This window comes from Petaurus breviceps, unplaced genomic scaffold (assembly GCF_028583685.1).
Source record: "Petaurus breviceps papuanus isolate PSGF00001 unplaced genomic scaffold, PetGlider_PUasm1.0 490, whole genome shotgun sequence".
NCBI classification, from domain to species: domain Eukaryota; kingdom Metazoa; phylum Chordata; class Mammalia; order Diprotodontia; family Petauridae; genus Petaurus; species Petaurus breviceps.
Window position 1 is genome coordinate 19,211,041 of NW_027186352.1, and position 21,602 is coordinate 19,232,642.

Genomic DNA, 21,602 nt, shown 5'->3' on the forward strand with positions numbered 1-21,602 from the left:
AGTGTCCTGATCCACCCCTCTGTTCCTCAGTTTTCTGGCCATTCACTAACAGTTCAGATCTTTGCAACGCTGGTACTATAGGATTGTCTGATGTGATACTAATTGTTTTTCAAAGACCCAACCAAACTTTTGTTCCTGAAGGGCTGTTTGTATGCCATAGCCCAATTAAACTTCTATAACCTGGAATTTGGGTCCCTATGGTGCTAGAAACCGGGAGGCAGAATCAGAAAGTGGGGGGGGGGGGAGAAGGCTTGTAAGTCAATATGTAAGTGAATATGTCTAGTCTCTTTTTGTTTGTTTTTTGGAGGGAGGAAGGCAAGGCAATTGGGGCTAAATGACTTGCCCAAGGTCACACAGCTAGTAACTGCATTAAGTGTCTGAGACCATATTTGAACTCAGGTCCTCCTGACTCCAGGGCCAGTGCTCTATTCACTGTTCCACCTAGCTGGCCCAGTATATCTAGTCTTTTGGTCAACTAGTGTAGCCTTGCTGCCAGTAGCATGGAAAGGGAGGGAGGGGTGCTTGAATAAGCTAAGTGTAGGTATCTGCTGATTTTTTAATCTTTTCAAAAATTTTGGGTGTCTGAAATCATGGAGACATATCAAGTTGCTTTATTTTTGACATTTAATTTCTGTTTTGGAGAGGTTAAGAAGATCAGAGAAAATGTCTCGTCCTCTATATTGTTGTTCATGCAACCTGTTGTTGATATTTGACAGCCGTATGTCAATATGATTTCTTTTCTTTGTGTTGCATATTATATCTTGTGCATTTAAAAATGTTAGTCAGGAAGGGGTCCAGACTGACAAAGGGGTCCATGACACAATGTCAAGACTCCCCTCTTTAAGTGAATATCATCTATGTTCAAAAGAGAAGTGGGTTTGAAGTTATACATGTATAATATCTTTTCCTTAATAGCTTCTAGCTGGACTTATATAGATAGCCTCTATGAAAACAACAGCAACAACAATATCAATGATAAATTAAGGTCTGCTCTTCAATGCACTGGGACTCTGGGAGCCATTACTAAAGACAAAAAGTAGTACTGTGGACTGATATGATTACCTCTCATTGACCATCTATGTGTCCAGCGTCTCTCCGTGTCCAGTCCATCTTACTTTTTGCTACTAGAGCAGTTTTCTTAACATTCCCCTTAGGTCATATCACTCCCCTGCTTAAGGAGTTTCAGTGCTTCTCCATCATCTCTCAGATAAACTCTCCAGGCCTTGAATTCAACATCCAGCAGTTTCTGACTTGGCCACTATTTCTAAACATTGGGTTTCACATGGACTTTTTCTTTTTGTCGAACTGGCCTCTTCCTAGAACATACCTGCCATTTAAACACAGAAAGCGCTATGCATATTCTATCACTATTGTTATGTATTATTTAGCTTTGGTCCGTATTGTGTAAGTTGATGCTCCCTCTCTCCTTGAACAGGGAAAAGTCTGCAGTATCTGATACACATTGGTTCGGCAGTATTATAATGAATGAGCGTTGGAAAGACTAATTCAAATCTCACATTAACTACTTACTAGGGGTACGGTCTTGAGATTTATTAAACTTCTCTCAATTTCAATTTTGTCATCTGAAGAATGAGGATGATAGGATGACATGGGTTGCATTGCAAAGAGTATTAGACAATCTTAGGAGACCTGAGAACCAGACCTGACTCTGCTGGTTCCTTAAAGCTCAATAGAAATATGAACTGACCGTCTTGTCTCACAAATGACAACAAAGACAATGGAAGGTTAAATAATTTGTCTAAAGAAATACAGCTCTGAAGTGGCAATAAACATCGAGTTTTCTATGCCATAGAATCTGAATCTCCTTTGGCAAGATGCATATGTGTTTAATTGGGTGGGGGGCATTGATATAAATAGAGAATAACTAATTACTGTTTTGTATACAATTCAGAATTGCCTTTTGCATAACGCCTGTCTGCATGACTTTAATTACATCTGATTTGCTCTTATAAGTAGCAAAGTCATCAAATTCAGTGAGGGGAAGGGAATAAAGATGTATATGGTACCTATGATATGACAGACACTGTGCTAAGTGCTTTTGATGAATATTATCTCATTTGATCCTTATAACTACTCTGTTAGCTAGGTGCTACAATTCTCCCCATTTTATACTTGAGGAAACTGAGGATGGGTGACTTTCCCAAAGTCATACAGCATGAATTTCAACTCAGGTCTTTCTGTCTCCACACTATATCCTCTATCCTCTATGCCAGTTAGCTGCCATAGAGAGAAAAAACACAAACTTTAAAAAAAATCAGTAAACTATTTATAAATGAATAAAACTATTTATTCGTTATGGTGATAGTATTCTGTTGCTTCTTTCTGTGTTACACTTTTCTGTGTCCTCGTTCTATCCTCATTTTTTGTTTATTTCTGAAATGATGTGTTATTGTCATCCTGACTCCTTTAGTGGCCTTCCACTTTAATGTAAGATTTGAAAATGGAATAGGTTATGAAGGTTGGTTAAACATTGCACACATCACACTCCACTATTTGTTTTTGGCCCTGACTCTTTGTGTGGTTATGAATATTAAGCTAAATAACACTGGCTGACCCCAGGATGCACCTCTGTGTCTCCATCATTTGGTAAGATCGTTGCTCTATAGCGGAGCCATTAGCAATTTTATCACAGAGGTCAAGTTTCAGAAAACATGCTGTGGAATCAACTGTTTAAAGATTAATATGGTTAGAGTGAAGCAGGGAGAAATCTAGTCATGTCAGGGTGGTCTGTGGTACATTATGAGAGGTAGAAATGAGAAGGCAGTCTATCAAGTAACTTCTCATTTTGCCTTTTTCACTTTAAAAAAATAATGTATTTTAAACAATATTTTCTTTTTTAAATTTTGAGTTCCAGATTCTCTACCTCCTTCCCCTTCCCCCTCATCACTTATACATGTGAAATCATGCAAAACATATTTCACATTAGCCATGTTAAAAAAAAGTGAAAAAATTCAATTTGCACTCAGTTTATTAGTTCTCTTTCTGGTAGCAGGTAACTCTTTTTCATCATGAGTTCTTTAAAAAGGCCTTGGATCAGTGTATTAATCAGAGGAACAAAGTCTTTCATAGTTGTTAATCATTGCAACATTGTTGTCATGGTGCAGAAAGATCTCTTGGTTCTTCTGACTTCACTTTACACGCATTCATATAGATCTTGCCTTTTTTTTTCTGAAATCACACCCCTCCTTGTCATTTCTTATAGCACAATAGTACTACACCACAACCATTTGCCACAACTTGTTCCTCCGTTCCCCAACTAAGAAGCATCCCTTCAATTTGCCATTCTTTGCCACCGTACAAAAGAACAGCTATAATTATTATAATTATTTTTGTACATATAGGCCTTTTTCCTTTGATCTCTTTCAGGTATAGACCTAGTAGTTGTATTGCTGGATTAAAGGGTATGCACAGTTTTATAGTCTTTTAGGCATAGATCTAGATCATTCTCCAAAATGGTTGGACCAGTTCACTACTCTACCAACAATTCATTAATTCTACCTGTTTTTCCCTATCCTCTCCAGTTTTTGTCATTTCTTATAGGTGTGAGGGGATAGCTGAGTTCTTTTAATTTGCTTTTCTCTAATCAATAATGATTTAGAGAATTTTTTCTTATGATGATACATAGTTTTGACTTGAGCTCATGGACAGTTGAATATGACTAAAACATAACTAAACAACAATAGCTTTGATTTCTTCTGAAAATTGTCTGTTCATATCCTTTGAGTATGTATCAATTGCAGAATGGCTCTTCATTTAATAAATTTGGGGCAGCTAGGTGGCGCAGTGAATATAACACCAGGCCTGGAGTCAAGAGTGAGTTCAAATCCGGCCTCAGATACTTAACATTGACTAGCTGTGTGACCTTGGGCAAGTCACTTAACCCCAATTGCCCTGCCCTCCCCCTCCAAAAAAAAAAGCAAAAAAAAAAAAATTGATAAATTTGAGACTGTTCCCGGTGTATTTGAGAAATGAGGCCTTTATCAAAGAAACATGCTGTTTTAAATTATTACTTTATTGTGTATGGTACCTTTTAGAGAAATGTAATTTTCCTGATTATCTCTTATAATTAGGTCTATTTTTGCTTTTGTCTGAGACCATGATTGCCACCCCTGCTTTCTTCATTTCAGCTGAAGCATAGTAGATGCTGTTTTAGCCTTTAATTTCAACTCTGTGTATGTCTTTCTGTCCCAAATGTTTCTCTTGCATATTGTTGGATTCTAGTTTCTAGTTCATTCTGTTACTTGCTTCTGTTCTATGGGTTATCTCATCCCACTCACATTCACAGCTATGATTACCAACTGTGCATTTCCCTCAATCTCATTTTCCTCTGTTTATCTTTCTCTCTTTTTATTCTGTTGCTCCTCAGAAGGCTATCTTGATTCTGATCACTGTCCTCCCCCTTAGAATCTTTCCCCTCATATCTCTTACTTCCTTCCCCTTCTATCTCCATATAGGATAAGAGAGATTTCCATACCCAACTGAGTATGGATATATATTCTTTCTTTGAACCAATTTCCATGAGAGTGAGATTCAAGCACCACTCACCACCCCACCCTATCCAATTCCCCCTCCACTACAAAAGCTCTAATTTTTTGCAGTGCCATCTTTATGTGAGGAAATATTTCCCATTTTGTTTTTTTCTTTGAACTTTGCTAAGTGCATCTTTCTTTCTCACCCCTACATTCTTTTCCCCCAGATGATCTCAATATAATTAACTCACACCCCTGCCCTCTGTGCAGATTCCTTCCAACTGCCTTAATAATGATAAAGTTCTTAGGAGTTGCACGTGTCATCTTCCTACATAGGATTGTAAAGTTTAACCCCATCGATTACCCCTTATGATTACTCTTCCATGTTTATACCTTTTTAGGTGTTTTGTCAAAATTTCTATTCAGCTCTAGTCTTTTTTTATCAGGAATGTTTGAAAACCCTCTATTTCATTAAATATCCATTTTCTCCTGAAGGATTACACTCAGTTTTGTTAGGTAGGCTATTTTGATTGTAATACCAGCTGCTTTGTCTTCTTGACTATTATATTGTAAGGCCTTGGATCCTGTGAAAGCCGCTAAATAGTATGTGAGCCTCATTGTGGCCCCATGATATTAAAATTGTTTTATTCTGGTTGCTTGTGATATTTTTTTCCCTCAACTTGGAAGCTCTAGAATTTGACTATAATACTCTCGGGAGCTTTCATTTTGCAATCTATTTTAGGAGGTGATTGGTAAATTCTTTCGATTTCTATTTTGTTTTCTGAATCTAAGATATTGGGGGCAGTTTTCCTTTACAGTTTCTGAAAATGTGATGTTTAGCCTCCTTTTCTGATCATGGCTTTCAGATAGTTAAATTATTCTTAAATTATCTTTCTTTAATATATTTTCTGTGTTAGTTGTTTTCCCAATGAGATATTTCTCTTCTTTTTTCCAATTTTTTTCATTCTTTTCACTTTGTTTTATTGTTTCTTATAGTATCATGGAGTCGTTAGCTTCCACTTGCCCGATTTAAATTTTTTTTGTTGTTTTTTTGTAGGGGCAATTGGAGTTAAGTGACTTGCCCAAGGTCACACGGATAGTAAGTGTTAAGTGTCTGAGGCCGGATTTGAACGCGGGTCCTCCTGATTCCAGGGCCAGTGCTCTATTCATTGAACCACCTAGTTGCCCCTCCCCACTCCCCAATTTAATTTTTAAGGAATTACTTTCTTTAGTGAACTTTTATACCTTTTTTTTTTTTTTTTTCCACTTTACCCAATTCTGCTATTTAAAGAATTCCTTTCTTCAGTTAGTTTTGTGTTTCTTTTACCATTTGGCAATACTGTTTTATAAGGTAATATTTTTTTCAGTATTTTAGTGCCTCTTTTATAAAGCTGTCTGTTCTCTTTTCATAATTTTCTTGCATCACTCTCACTTCTTTCCCCATTTTTTCCTTTACCACTCTTATCTCTTTGTTCAACTCATCCAGAAATTCTTGCTGACTTTGGGACAAATTAGCATTGCTCTTTGTGGCTTTTCTAGTAGGTCTTTTAACATTTTGTCTTCTTCTAAGTTTTTACTTTTCACTAACACTTTGAAAACTCCTTTCCTCTACCAATATAGAGAACTCCAATTCCCAGCCATCTCTTCATTTGCCACTATAGTAGCTTTTGAAAAGAATCAATTTCTTCTTTGTTGTTGTTTACTTACTTCCTCAGTCTAAATGCACAGATTATGCATGTATTTTTTTTAAAACCTGAAAAACATTTAAAAATCTTCCATTAAATAACTATATAGAAATTCTAAAAGCTAAATAAGAGATTAATAAAATTAATCTAAAAGTAAAGCTAGAAGTTTATTTTTGGAAAAAAATATAAAAAAGTAATGTAATTTAAAAGATAGAGAAGGAAAATAAATGACCCAAATCTAAATTTTTTTTAAAAAGGAATTATCATTATAATTAAAAATAAAGGAAATTATCAGAAATAATCTTGCCTATTAAATTCAAATAATAGAGGAAGTGGGTGATATATATATATATATATATATATACACACACACACATATACATATGTATATATGTAATACCTAGCTTGACAAAAAATAAACCATTTGAATAACCATGTAGCAGCAAAAATAAATTGACCCTACTGCATGCTGTAATTGATCTTCTAAAGGTGGGAAGAGGGTAGATAGAACAGTATGTGATGAATTTATAAGTAAAATTCAATCAATTATTCAAAGAATAAGCAATTCTAATACTATATAAACTGTTTGCAATTATAAAACAGTCTTTCAGTACTGATATAATCTCCATACACAAACCAGAGAGATACAAAGAGGAAATAATTACATATAAAAAATCTATACTGAATGTTAATGCAATGATTTAAAATATTAGCAGACTACAAAATCACCTTATATAGATTATATACTATTTGATAGTTTTTGTTTATGCTAGATATGCAGGTTTGTTTCAACATAAGGAAGCCCAAAATAATTAAATATTTATGAATATATCAATCTATAAAGAAAAAAATACTTTTATAAAATCCAACACTGGTTTCCACTAAAAACTCAAAAAAATTCATCGGCAGAAATGGACCTTTACTTAATATAGTAAATAATAATTACTAAATGTAAGAACAATTATTCATAATGGAGAAAACTTAGTGGGCTTTTGAATAAGAACAGGGATAAGATTCATTAGCATTAATGAAATTTAATATAATGCTAGTTATTACAGTACAAAGGAAGAAATTGAGAAGATAATCTCATGAAAAATGGAAAGAAAATTATGACTTTCTGCACATTGTATGAAATGTACTTAGAAAAAACTTTGATAGTCAACTGAAATTAATTGAAATAATAATTCCACCAAAGTTTAAGGATATAAAATAAATCCAATAAAATGGTGAGCATTCCTATATATAGTAAAAACATCAGATGACAGGAAGAACTAAAAAGTAAAATTGAATTCAAAATAATTTCATTATAAAAAATAGGAGAGTATTTCTAATATGGTTCATCCAGACATTATATGAGTCCAACGACAAAATACTCTAAAAAACTAAAGTAAATAGTTTAAGAAATATAATGTTAAGTACCTTCATTAAAAAGAAAATATTACTCAACAGTATTTATTTTGTACTATATCAATCAGACTCAACCAGAATCATATTTTATAAACTGGAAAAATACTAATAAAATTCATATAGTGGGAAAAAATTAAAATCTCAAGTTTCTTTTTAAAAGTGGGGAGAAAGGGAGTCTATCAGTGCTAGATCTCGAGCTGTATTACTCATTCTCCCCAAACTGCTCTGATTGGTTTTGCTGCCACCATTATTATCATCATGTACTGCCCCATAATATCATCACCAGGAAACTCATCAGAAAGACTTCTTTATCCTTAATATTCGTATCTTATCAATACCCTCAGTTGTTTTTGCCCGACTTATAAAGTTCTGAAGGGTGGAGCAAAACACTGCTTTGTTATTGTTCAGTCATGTCAAATTCTTCATTACTCCATGTGGCTTTTTCTTGGCAAAGACTCTGCAATGGCTTCGCATTTCCTTCTTAACCCCATTTTACAGGTGTAGAAACTGAGGCAAACAGGGCTAAGTGATTTGACCAGGGTTACACAGCCAGTAAATCTCTGGAGTCAAGGTTGAATTCAGAGATATGAGTCTTCCTGACTTTAGGCCCAGCACTCTTATCTACTATACCACCTAGCTGCTGCCCCCAAATTTCCTTAAAAACAGATGCTATTTTGTCTCAAGAAGAAAAAGCAATATGTAGTTGTTCTTCATTGTGTTTCTTTTCTCTGACATCCTGAAAACCTTTTTCCCCTTCCTATATAGAGGACTCAGATTCCCAATCATTTCTTCATTTGCCACCAGCTATTCTGCCCATGTCGGGTACCATTTGCCCCTCCACCCACTCTTTAACCTTCCTTTGTGTATTGTCTTCCCTCATTGTATTGTATGTTCCTTGAGGCCACGTACTATCTTTTTATTTGTATCTTCAGTACTTAGTACAGTGACTGGCACATAGTAGGTACTTAATATGTTTATTGTATCATGTAGCAATAAACAATAATCTCTTAAAATATATATTTTATTTATTTCAATAAATGTTTCCTAATTACATGTACAAAAATAACATTTATCTTTTTTAAATGTTGAGTTCCATATTCTCTTCCTCCCTCCTGCTCTCCCCCCCCCGCAACTTGAAAAGAAAAACGATTTTATATCAATTATACATATGAACTCATGCAGAACATATTTCCGGGGGCAACTAGGTCACACAGAGGGCAGAGAACTGGCCCTGGAGTCAGGAGAATCTGAGTTGAAATCCTGCCTCAGACATGACATTTACTGACTGTATGACCCTGGGCAAGTCATTTAACCTCATTTGCCTTACAAGAAAAAAAATATTTCCATATTATTCATGTTCAAACAGAAAACACACAAAAGAGGAGAAAAGTAAAGTTAGAAAAGTTTATTTCAATCTGCCTTCAGAATTCATCAGTTTTTTCTATGGAGATGGATGGGATTTTTTGTCATGGGTCCTTTGGAACTGTCTTGGATCATTGTCTTGATCAGAGTATTTAATCACAATAATATACCACAACTTATTCAGCCATTCTCCAATTGATGGTCATGTCCTCATTTTCCAATTATTGTCTTTGCTTTGCTTTTTTCTATTTTTGGAGGGCAATTGGGGTTAAGTGACTTGCCCAAGGTCACACAGCCAGTAAGGGTTACGTGTCTGAGGCAGGATTTGAACTCAGGTCCTCCTGACTGCAAGGCTGGTACTCTACTCACTGCTCCACCTAGCCACCCTTCCAATTATTTTCTATTGCAAAAAGAGCTGCTATAAATATTTTTTATACAAACCCCCTTTTCTTCTATCTCTTTGAAATACAGACCTACTAGAAATATTGCTGGACCAAATGGTATGCACCATTTTAGAGTCCTTTGGGTGTAGCTCCAAATTATTCTCAAGAATGGTTAACAGCTTCACAATTTCAAGAGTGCATTTTTCTATATTCCCTCAAGCATTTATCATTTTCCTTTTCTGTTATGATAGTCAATCTTTTTTTCTTTTTTTCAAATGCTTTATTAACTTCTTATTTACATCATTCATTTCTGCCAGATTTTAAGTTACAAATTTTCTTCCCATTTTTCCTCTACCCTCCGCCCTAAAATAGCAAGCCCACAGGATATCCCCTCCTCCAATCTGCTCTCTCCCATACCCATTTTGACTTTTCCAGTGGATCTCTATGCCCCACTGCCTGTATATCTTATTTCCCAATTACATGTAAAATAGTATTAATAATAGTATATATATATACATATATATATATATATATATATATATATATATATATTTAAACATTTGATTTCAAAACTTTGAATTCCAGATTCATTCCCTTCCTCCCTTACTGGGGAGATAAGTAGTTCAGTATAGGTTGTACATGTGTAGCTAATGCAAAACAATAACCTAGTAGATATATTGTAAAAGACTGACTATATTTTCCTCCCTCCTATCCCACCTCCCACTTGTTCTATTCTCTACTTTGATCCCATCCCTTTTCAAAAGTGGGTGCTTTCAACTTTCCTCCCCCACCAGCCTTCCTTCCATCATACTCCTCTCATCCCCTTCCCCCTTACTCTCCTGTAGGGTGAGATACCCTATTTAGTGTGTATTTCATTCCCTCCCCAAGTCAAATTCAATGGGAATAAGGTTGACCCATTCCCTTTTGCCTTCCTATTCTTCCCCTCCATTATAACCATTTTCCCTTGCCTCTTCTATATGAGATAATTTACCCCATTCTGTCTCTCCCCATCTCCTCCCATTATATTCCTCTCTCACCTCTTAATTTCACCTTTTAAGTATCATCACTTCCTGTTAAATTGGTCCTGTGCCCTCTATCTATGTAAACCTGCAAACATATATACACACATTCACATATGTATTCATATGCCCATATACCCTCATATAGAGACATATATATAATATATATATATATTTCTATTCCCTTCAACTACTGAGAAAGGTTTCATAAGTTACAATTATTGTTTTTCCATGTAGGAATGTTAATAGTTCAACTTTTATAAGTTCCTTATGATTTCTTTTCTGTTTACCTTCTCATGATTCTCTTGCTTCTTGTATCTGAATGTCAAATTTTCTATTCAACTCTGGTTTTTTCATCAAGAATGCTTGAAAGTCCTCTATTCCACTGAATGACCATATTTTCCCCTGAAACATGATACTCAGTTTTGCTGGGTAGGTGACTCTTGGTTTTCATCCTAGCTCCTTTGACCTCCGGAATATCATATCCCAAGCCCTTTGATCCCTCAATGTACAAGCTGCCAGATCCTGGGTTATCCTGATTTTGTTTCCACAATATTCAAATTGTTTCTTCCTGGCTGCTTGTAATATTCTCTCCTTAATCTGGCAATTCCGGAACCTGGCTATAATATTCCTAGGAGTTTTCTTTTTGGGATCTTTTTCAGGAGGTGATTGGTGGATTCTTTCAACCTCTATTTTACCCTCTGCTTCTAAAACATTAGGGCAGTTTTCTTTGAGAACTTCCAGGAGGATAATTTCTAGGTTCTTACTTTGATCATGGCTTTCAGGTAGTCCAATAATTTTTAAATGATCTCTCCTGGATCTGTTTTCCAGGTCAGTGTTTTTTCCCACGGGATATTTCACATTGCCTTCTATTCCTTCATTTGTTTGGATCTGTTTAATAGCATCTTGATTTCTCATAAAGTCATTAGATTCCATTTGCTCCAATCTAATTCTGAAGAAATGATTCTCCTCAGTGAGCTTTTGAGATTCTTTTTCCATCTGACAAATTTGACTTTTTAAGGCATTCTTCTCCTCATTGCCTTTTTGAGCCTCTTTTGCCATTTGAGTTAGTCTATTTTTAAGGTGATATTTTCCTCAATCAGGCTGTTGTCTCTCATTTCATAATTTTCTTGCATCGTTCTCATTTCTCTTCCCAACTTTTTCTCCACTTCTCTCATCTGCTTCTTAAGGTCCTCTATGGCCTGTAACCAGCTCATATTTTCCTTTGAAGCTTTTGGTACAGGAGTTCTGACTTCACTGTCTTGCTCCTATTCCATGCTTTGATCCCTTTTGTTTCCAAAATGGGAGTCTAATGTTGGAATCTTCTGTCTGCTTTGTTTCCTTTGTCTGGTCATGTAGTCCCTCAGTCACTTAACCCCTGGGCTTTTTGCCACAGTAGGACTCTGCCACCAGACAGGCAAGCTTTCATCCCAAATGCTGGGGTTTCCTCAGCTGCTGGAGGTATTAGATGGGTGCCCTCTCTGAGGCCTCCACAAGCTCTGGCAAGCTGGACACACACCCCAGAACCTCCAACCTTGACTGCAATCCAGATCCAAGCAGGTTAAAGCACAAGCGATTACCCCTCAGACTGGATCTTGGTCCTCCTACACTCTGCAGGCCAGGAGCTGAAGCCACCATGTGGCACTGGCTGGCTGTGCTGGCATCTCAAGGCCTTCTTGCCCTGGGGGCAAAGGGCATGCACTCCCACTGACTGGGTCCCAAAGTCCAGACTGCACTGACCTCTCACTTTGTCCTTTGCATCTATGTGTTGATAAATCTGGAAGCGGCCACAGCTGCTGCTGATCTGAAGTCCCTTCAGCCCGTGGCTGGTCAGGCCCACCCTGGGGCTGGGCTTGGCTCCCAGAGCACTGCACTGGCCAATTCCTGCCTGCCTGCCGGGCTGTCCTCAGCTGGAGGTTAGCTTTTCTGTGTCATTTTGTGGGTTCTGCAGCTCCAATGTTTGTTTAGAGTCCCCTTTTTACATAGATTGGGGAGGGTGGAATCAGGAGTCGTGGAGAGGTCCTGTTTCTACTCTGCCATCTTGACTCCACCCCTATGTTAGTCAATCTTATAGGTATGAGGTGTTATCTCAGAGTAATATCACTTTTCATTTCAATAATCAGTAGTGGTTTAGGACATCTTTTCATGTGACTTTCACCAGCTTTATTTCTTCTGAAAACTGCTCATCTCTTTTGACCATTCATCAACTGGGAAATGGTTCTTATTCAACTCTTCTGACTTCAAAGGCTGTGCTTTCTCTCTTGATTGTACCAGGAGATACTAACATTTTCTGGGAGTAAGAAAGGTGGAGAATAGCATAAAATATGCATAAGGAACCATGGATTAACATTTGCTGTGTAGATATTATCTCTTAGGTTATAGGTAGATAGATGTGCACACACGTGTGTTATGCATATATGCATACATGTACACGTGTGTATATTATATATATATTTTATTTAAATGTTGTGTGTATACAGTTGCTATGCAATTAATACAATTTCATTTAACAGTGACACTGAATTCAGAGTAATTATTTTTTCTTCCACCGATAAAGATTTTCTTATTCAGGGGCTTCCAATCACATGACTACTGTTAAAATAAAAAGCATTGGCTTAGCTAGAGAACCAAGCTCTGCTGGAGAATTCCTAAACTAAGGATCAGTGGAGGAGTTTGTGAGTCAAGTGAGAAGCAAAGCTGATCTTCCAGTGGACTGGAACTGTGAGTTACAAGGACAGTACAGTCCCATAGGAAAGTGGGATAGGAGCTACCATTAGAGAGGGCTCCTGGCCTCTAGCAATCCTAAATTGGGGAAGAAAACCCAGCCTGAAGACAATATCAGACATCTGGAGGACTTCATAGATCCTTAGAGAAGCTATGGCTCATTGAAAAGTTCTCTTGCTCCTTTGGGACCATGGCTACTCTACCAGATTGGAAACTACAAGTACCAGTGAGGAGAAGACAAGAGAAGGCTGCTGTTCCAGGCCGAGAGCAGGGTGAGAGCGACCAACTGGCCCAAAAGCCAGCCCAGAAACAGGGAGTGTTGGAAAGACTCCATGCCAAGCCAGGGGTGCCAGTGGAAGAACCAGGTCTTGGGAATGAAGTATAGGTGATGCACCTCCTGAACCTGATAAGCCTGTCATCATTCTGGAGGCCATCAGACCTGTCCACCAGGATTCCTTCATTCGCCAAGTGTGGAAAAGCAGCTGCGGCAGCAGTGTGCAGAAAAGCAGCTCACTGATAGGAGGTCAAGGACATATTTCAGGGGAAGAGGAAGCCCAAGAGCAGAGACCCAGCCCAGCAAAGCCCAGGAACAGAATCTGGTGAGAAGAGAGTCGAGAACAGAAGCTGAGCCTGGGGAAGGCTGGAGAAAGGCTGGAGGGAGCAGAAGCTGGAGAGCAATGCCTTGGGCCTTCAGAGGCTTTTGAATGGGGACTAAGCCCAATGGAGATGGAAGAGAGGAGACCAGAACTAATAGAGTCACGGCAATGGGAGAAAAGCTCTGGGGACGCTCAAGAACAAAATGGGAAACCAGCAGAACCTGAAGAACAGACTTCTGGGGGATGTGAAATGGGAGAATGTAGACTGGGCCCAGGAGAGGAAAGCAAAAGGCATTCAGGGGAATCTAAGACAGAACAGAGACTAATGCAGAGGAAATCCAGGGAGAGCTGAGGACTTTTGGAGACACAGAAATGTCAGCTAAATCCTAGGGAGTTTCAAGAACCAAGCTCAGGAGTAATGGAGGCACCAGAAATGAGACTGAACCTAGGAGAGGATGGAGAGAAGAGTTCTAGACAGATGGGAGGACAGAAATGGAGAATGAACTCTTGGATGGCTCTAGAATGGAGCCCTGGGAGATCAGAGGCTCAAGAACAGAAGGCAGTGAGTTCAGGTTCTAGAGATAAGAAGTTGGGGGTGCCTGAGGTACAGGCTGGAGAAGGGAGGATAGAGGTTGCTGAAGAGGAAGCTGGGGATGCAGGCAAGATGTTGAGCTCTTCAACCAAGCTCCCCCCACCCAAGGAAGTTGTAAGCAGAAACCCAGGGGCTCAGCACCACTTACCACCCTCAGTGTCTCCCCTACCCCCTGCTCCACCAACTTCTCAACCCTCAGGGCTGTCATGTCTCCTGTTCTGTGGGATAAAATCTAGGTCTGGGGTAGGAGCCCCATGCCACAGTAGACACTCCAGGAAGTCTAGGCCCCGAGCAGCCTCTGCCCCACCTAAACCCCAGATCCCTGGCACTAGAAAGAAGCAGTACCCCATTGAAGAGATACTGGTGCTTGGGGGCTACCTCCATCTCAGCCGAAGTTGCCTGGCCAAGAGGTCCCCTGAGCAAGACATCGTAAACAGCTCAAAATTTAATTTAATGAGTCAGCCCTGGATACCATCTATTATTACCCTTCTGAGAATTCTGTCCTACAGGACTTAGGCCTTTATCCTGAAGTCTGACCTCCCCCTCCCCACTCCCCACCCTCATGAATAGGAAGATGAGGAAGAATTTTGCTGCTACTGCAAAGGGTGAAGGATTGGTGGATAGAAAGATGTAGGTCTCAGAGGAGTGGGGCACTATAAATCCTTTTAATCTCTGATGTGGTTTATACCAACCAAGATAACCAAGGACAGTCTGCCATTTATTCCCCCAAATATCTGTTGTTCAAAGGAGACCACATAGATTATGGAGAATGAAAAAAAGATGTTAAAGATATATATTTTTTTCTCCCATTGAAGGCCAGGTGCTAGGAAAAGAAGAGGCCACCACCATTTCTTAAATATAAGAAGCATTTCTTCTTGATATTTTTTGCCTTTAACGTTGGCTCTAACATCACATTCTAGGAGAATGTAATCAAACCTGGAGGGCCTTTGTTTGGTCCTTAAAGATGAATGAGAATGCCTTTAAGATAAAGGATTGGACTTGGGTAATTTTTTGGCATTTTGAAAAAGAATATATAGCATATGATGTAAATACTTTTAAATAAACAAGCAACATCCATAATAAATTATGAATTAATTCAAAATAACTTTAAAAGTGCTTCTTGGTAGATCATAACCACGTATATGGAGAGAGCAGGGGAGCAAAACCACTTCCAATGTAATTCAGACAAACATCTGACTTTTTAACATATGTCAATATGAACACTCTTGATACAACAACTAGATACACAAATTCCAGACCTTCTGTGTATATTGAATTGAATTTGTAAAGTAGAAGTTAATTTGGAAAGAAGTTATAGCTTTCTCTTTAGACAATTATTAAACATAGGACAATATATATATATATATATATATATATAATAAAACTATAAAAATGCTCTCTTCTTAAAGTATAGAGCATTTGTCTCTTCCGCTAACCTATATTTTCATGGTGTTAATCAGACCCTCCCTTGTCTAGTGGGTCAGCTAAAGAATTGTGTACCTTTTGGCCTTAAACAGCATCACTGCCATGGAACCCATGGCCATGGTCATTAGCACTTCCCTGAGCAAACTAAGGGTATCACCTAATTAAACCTAAATGATTAAGACTGCCTTCATGAGGAAATACTTGGCTCCCATTGTTGTAGAATGGATTGTGTGAGCAAAGTGACTACATTCTTTAGGCCTATGAAAGGGATTACCAAATCTAGGATTTAAAGTTGGGGGTGTCTCATAATGCATACTGGAAAGAAATAGCAAAGCTGAATTTCAAATGAAGATCCATTTCTACTTTACCAGAGAAGGCAACAAGAAATCTCTTAGCCCCATATCATTATTATTGCTCAGGAATTCAGTCATATGTAAGTCTTCAGAACCTCATGGGCTGTTGCACGCCAGGCCCTTCTGTTCTTCACTATCTCTTGAACTTTGTCCAAGTTCATGTTTGTTGTTTCCATGACACTTTCTATCTATCTCATCTTCTGCCATCCCCTTTTTCTTTTGTCTTCGGTCTTTCTCATCATGGTCTTTTCCAGTGTATCCTGTCTTCTTATTATGTAGCTAACAGCTTCCATATTTGACTTTCCAGCGAATAGCCTGAATTAATTTCTTAAAGTATTTACTGATTTGATCTCCTTACTCGCCAAGGGACTGGACTCATTCTCCAAGATGCTGAGAAAGTAACATAGTTATGAACAGAAGGACAGCTGAGGGAAAGTTGAAAGAAGGCTTCCTTGTAAACCAAAATGTAGGTGACAGCTGCCTTGAAGTTCACTGAAGTATAATGGAAAGTCAAGCATGAACAGCTTTCCAGAGGACTGCTCCTGTGAACAGCTTTAAGGTTATGATTACATAGTATAGTGAACTCTCCATTTATTCAGCAGTAAGTTAAAGCAAAACATCCACAAAACCAAAGTACAGAATTCACAATGTTATAACATAGCAAGTTATCACTAAAGTGGCCACATAGTTTTAGACAAAAGATATCATTCAGTCAGTCCTTAACTCAATCATCCTTAAGGAGCAAGCCTCTTTAAGGGACACCAAGTACGAAGGGCAAAGTTCTTCACCCCTAAGTCACATTGTCTTAATCTCTCAGTCAAAAAGTCTTCTTTCTTCTTAATTGGAGATTAGTTTCCAATCATCCTTAACTCAATCATCTTTAAGAGGTACAAAGTTCTACCACCCCTAGATCACAGTAAATCATGAACTTGTCAGACCAAGGAGAGATCTTTTCATCTTGACTCAAGGCTGACTCTCAGATTCCATGGTTCCTCTTCAATGGTCCCAGTTCCTGCCTGAATCTCCCCAACTGTCACCTGGTTTCACAGGTAGGCAGCTCTCAGCTCCTTGTCCAGCTCCTCGTCCAGTTCTGTACTGAAGCTCACAGTGTCCAGTCCACCTCAAGTTCTTCACAGTTTCTGTTTATGGAAGACAAAACTTAACAGAGCCACAATAACATTTATGCACATTGCTGGTACCATCATCAATTCACTGCCTATGAAATCAACACAGACCCACATACAAGGTCTGAGAACTCAACACAAATCATCAGTACAGTTCCACAACCTCCAAATCCCTCCTCCATGACTTCTGTAAACAGACAAGAAGAAAATCATCTTTTAGGGCTTCCAGTAAGGTCCCAGGGCTTCTGTACAAAGTATCACAAATAAAAATCAACACAAACAGAGCAGACAAACAGAGGGCCTGGCTACCTCAAAGTTCCCCTTCTCAATTCTGCCACCACAAGTGCTTTCTTCTCAGTTTCGCTGTTTCCCAGCTTGGGCTTCTCTTTATATATGGTCATTAAGCTCCTCTATGTTCCACTCCTTCCTGTTACATCAACATCAGCAACAGGGGTTCACAAGTTCTGTTTCTTAACAAAGACTTGGTATTATCATGGGCAAGGCTTAAATGAAACTTGAACTGAAACAAGGTGTTAAATAATTAAATAACTGAAACAAGGTGCTAAGTACTTCTTTGCTTGCCATTACGAATATGAACATGATCTTACCCATATTTCTTGAGAAAAGAGTTTAGGGGCTCTAGTTCCTGGCTCCAGAGTTGAAGAGGCAAATATAAAATCTTGATTTGAAAGCATGATAAAGTGGAACACTGGATATGTCAGGGGACCTGGGTTCAAATCCCAAATCTGTCATTTTGTGACCATGGACATGTCACTTACCTTTATTGTGTCTCAGTTTCCTTATTTGTAAAATGAAATTAGACTCAAACTCCAAATCTATCACTTATGATCCTCTAAGTGTGCCACATTAAAGCTAGAAAAGAAGAGGCCAAAACTATGAAAGAGAGAAGCAAGGGACCTAAACTTTGCTGTTGTTTTTATTTAATTTAGTTTAGTTTTTATTACATTTTAAGTTCCAAACTGTCTTCCTCCTTCCTTCCCCACCCCACATTAGAAAAGGTCACGATTTCACATATGCACACGCGCGCGCGCGCACACACACACACACACACTTCTTTCTACCTATCAGTTCTTTCTCTGGATGTATATAGCATCTTCCTTCATAGGTCTTTTGTAGTAGATTTGAATATTGATAATACTCAAAATAGCTTAATCAATCACAGTTATTCTTTGAACAATATTGCTGTTATTGTATACAGTTTTCTCTTGCTTCTTTTCATTTCACTCTTCATTATTTCATGCAAGTCTTTCCATGTTTTTTTTTTCTAAAATCAACCTATTCATCATTTCTTATAGCATAGTAGTATTCCATGACAATTATGGATCACAGTGTTTTTAGCTATTCCTCAATTTATGGGCATCCTCTCAATTTCCAGGCCTTTGTAGCCACAGAGAGAGCTGCTACAAATATTTTAGAACATACAGGTTATTTTCCTTTCTCTTGATCACCTTGGGAAAAAAAAAAAATATATATATATATATGTAATAGTGGTATTGTTGGGTCAAAGGGTATACATAGTTTTACAGTTACATAATTCCAGATTGTCCTCCAAAATGATTATATCAGTTCACAGTTCTACCAATCATGTATTTGTGTTCCATTTTTTCACATCCACTCCAATATTTGCCATTTTACGCTTCATAATTTCATCTAATTTGATATGTGAGATGATATCTCCAAGTTGTTTGTTTTAATTTTCATTTCTCTAATTGAAAAGGATTTAGAGCTTTTCTCATATTATTATCTTAGGTTTGATTTATTCATCCAAAAACTGCCTGTTTATGTATTTTGACCATTTATCAATTGGGGAATGACTGATATTCTTATAAATTTGGCAAAGTTCTTCATATATTGGTAACAGGAGACCTTCATTTGAGAAACTGTCTATGAATCCCACCCTCAACTTTCTCCTTTTCTTCTAATCTTGGCTACATTGGTTTTACTTGTACAAAAGTTTTAAAAAAATTAATGTAATAAAATTACACATTTCATTCTCCAAATGTTATTTCTTATTTATTCATAAAGTCTTCTATAACTAAGTCTGATATGTAATATGTTCCACGTTCTTTTAATTTTCTTGAAATAGCTCTCTTTGTATCTAGATCATGTATCCATTTGGACCTTATACTGGTAAATGGTGTAAGATATTGGTCTATACCTACTTTCTACCTGAATACTTTTTAGTTTTCCTTTTTTAAAGTGAATTCTTATCCCCTTAAATCTATACATTTGTTAAACACGTGGTTACTATAATCATTTACTACTGCGTATTGCATTTCTGCTCTGTTCTGCCTTTCTATTTATTAGCCAGTACCAAATAGTTTTCATAATTACCATCTTGTAAATACAATTTTATATCTGGTACTGCCAAGACTCCTTTCTTTATAATTTTTTCTATTCATCTGTTTGATAGTATTGACCTTTTGTTCTTCTAAATGATTTTTGTTATTTTTTCTAGCTTACTAAAACAATTTTTTGGTAATTTAATTGGAATGACATTGAATAAGTAGATTATTTTAGGTATTATTGTCATTTTTATTATATTTCCTCTGCCCACCCAAGAACAATTAATATTTCTCCAGTTATTTAAATATGCTTTTATTTCTATAAAAGGTGTTTTATATTTATGTTCATATAGTTCCTGGGTTTGTCTTGGCAGGCATGCCCCAAGGTATTTTGTGCTATCTATAGTTATTTTAAATGGAATTTCTCTTACCATCTCTTCTTGCAGGATTTCATTGGTAACATATAGAAATGCTGATGATTTATGTGGGTTTTATATCCTTCTACTTTGCTAAAATTATTGTTTCAATTAGCTTTTTAATTGAATTTCTAGGATTTTCCAAATCTATCATCATATATCTACAAAAAAGAGTTTTATTACTTTGTTGCCCATTCTGATTCCTTCAATTTCTTTTTCTTCTCTTATTCCTATTGCAAGAATTTCTAATACAATATTGAATAATATTGGTAATCACACGCATCCTTGTTTGACTTCAGATTTTATTGGAAAGGCTTCTAGCTTATCTCTCTTACAGATAATGTTTGCTGATGGTTTTAGGTAGATGCATCATATCCTTTTAAGGAAAAAATTATTTATACCCATGCTTTCAAGTGTTTTAATAGGAATGAGTATTGTGTCTTGGTAAAAGCTTTTTCTGCATCTTTTTATATAATCATATTATTTTCATTACTTTTGTTGTTGATATAATCACTTTTGCCAATAGTTTTCCTTATGCTAAAATATCCCTGCAGTCCTGTTATCAATCCCATTTAGTCACAATGTATAATCTTTGTGATATAGTGCTGTAGTCTCCTATCTAGTATTTTATTTAGGATTTTTGCATACATAATCATTAACGCAATTGGTCTATAATTTTCTTTCTGAGACCTAAACTTTATAACCACTGTTATGATTAGATGATCTTAGTTTGAAGGGGGATCAAATGACTGGCAACCCAAGCATGTTTTCCTCATGATGAGACCCAATCACAAGGGAGTTCAATAAGTCTGCATCCTTATATGGACCTCACCAAGTTAGTGAAGTTGGCTCACCCAAATGTCAGGGGGTAGCTCTGCAAACAAAGTCAAATTTGTTTCCCTTCTGAAGGGTGTCCAAACCACTGGGTGGGGTGATAAGTCTGGATAAAATTTAGATCCTGTGGAATGCAACATTCCCCAGAGAGAGGATAATTATATCCATTATTCACAGGATGACATGAGTAATTTTTGTATTTTCTGAGTTTTCTATGAGCAGAATAAGAGCTATTCAGTACCAGATACATACAGATTTCCTATGAATACTTTTACCTGATCTGGAGATCATTTAACACCCACTTGTTATGACCTCACATAATTTAAAGCTCAAGATTTTCCAGAGAATGTTCTTGATGTGGACATAACAAGCTAAAGAGAATGTGATTTGGGTATAATTGATAATATTGAACCTAGTCTACTTAAGCCCAAATTTGGGATATTGGGTCATACTACTACTACTACTACTAATAATAATAATAAAATAATCTTGATAAAGTTTAAAGTTTACAACACATTTTTCCCACATTGTCTGACTCTCACAGCCACATGAAAGGCAAGTACTATTATTATCCCTGTTTTACAGATGAAACTAAGGATAAGTGACTTTCCCAAGTTTACAAAACTAATAAGTTCCTGAATCAGGATTTAAGCTCATCTATTTTGTAATACGTGTCTATTGTATTATATTTAATTTTTGACAGCAGCATTTTGGTTATACCCCTTCTATTGTCTGGACTATTCATTGTTTCCAAATCTTTACTGAGTGCTGTCCAATTTACTTAGGATGGGTCTCAAAGCCATCCATTATCTGGGCCTGACCTTTCTTTCTAGACTAACTTTACACTATTCAGTTATTTTATTTAGTTATAATATTTCTGTGCTTC

General features: G+C 37.1%; 1 pseudogene; it reads left to right on the top strand.

The window, feature by feature from the left end:
- LOC138172041 (phostensin-like) overlaps window positions 1-14,794 on the top strand; it is a 34,273-nt pseudogene extending 19,479 nt beyond the window's left edge.
- Window positions 14,795-21,602: the final 6,808 nt, after the last annotated feature.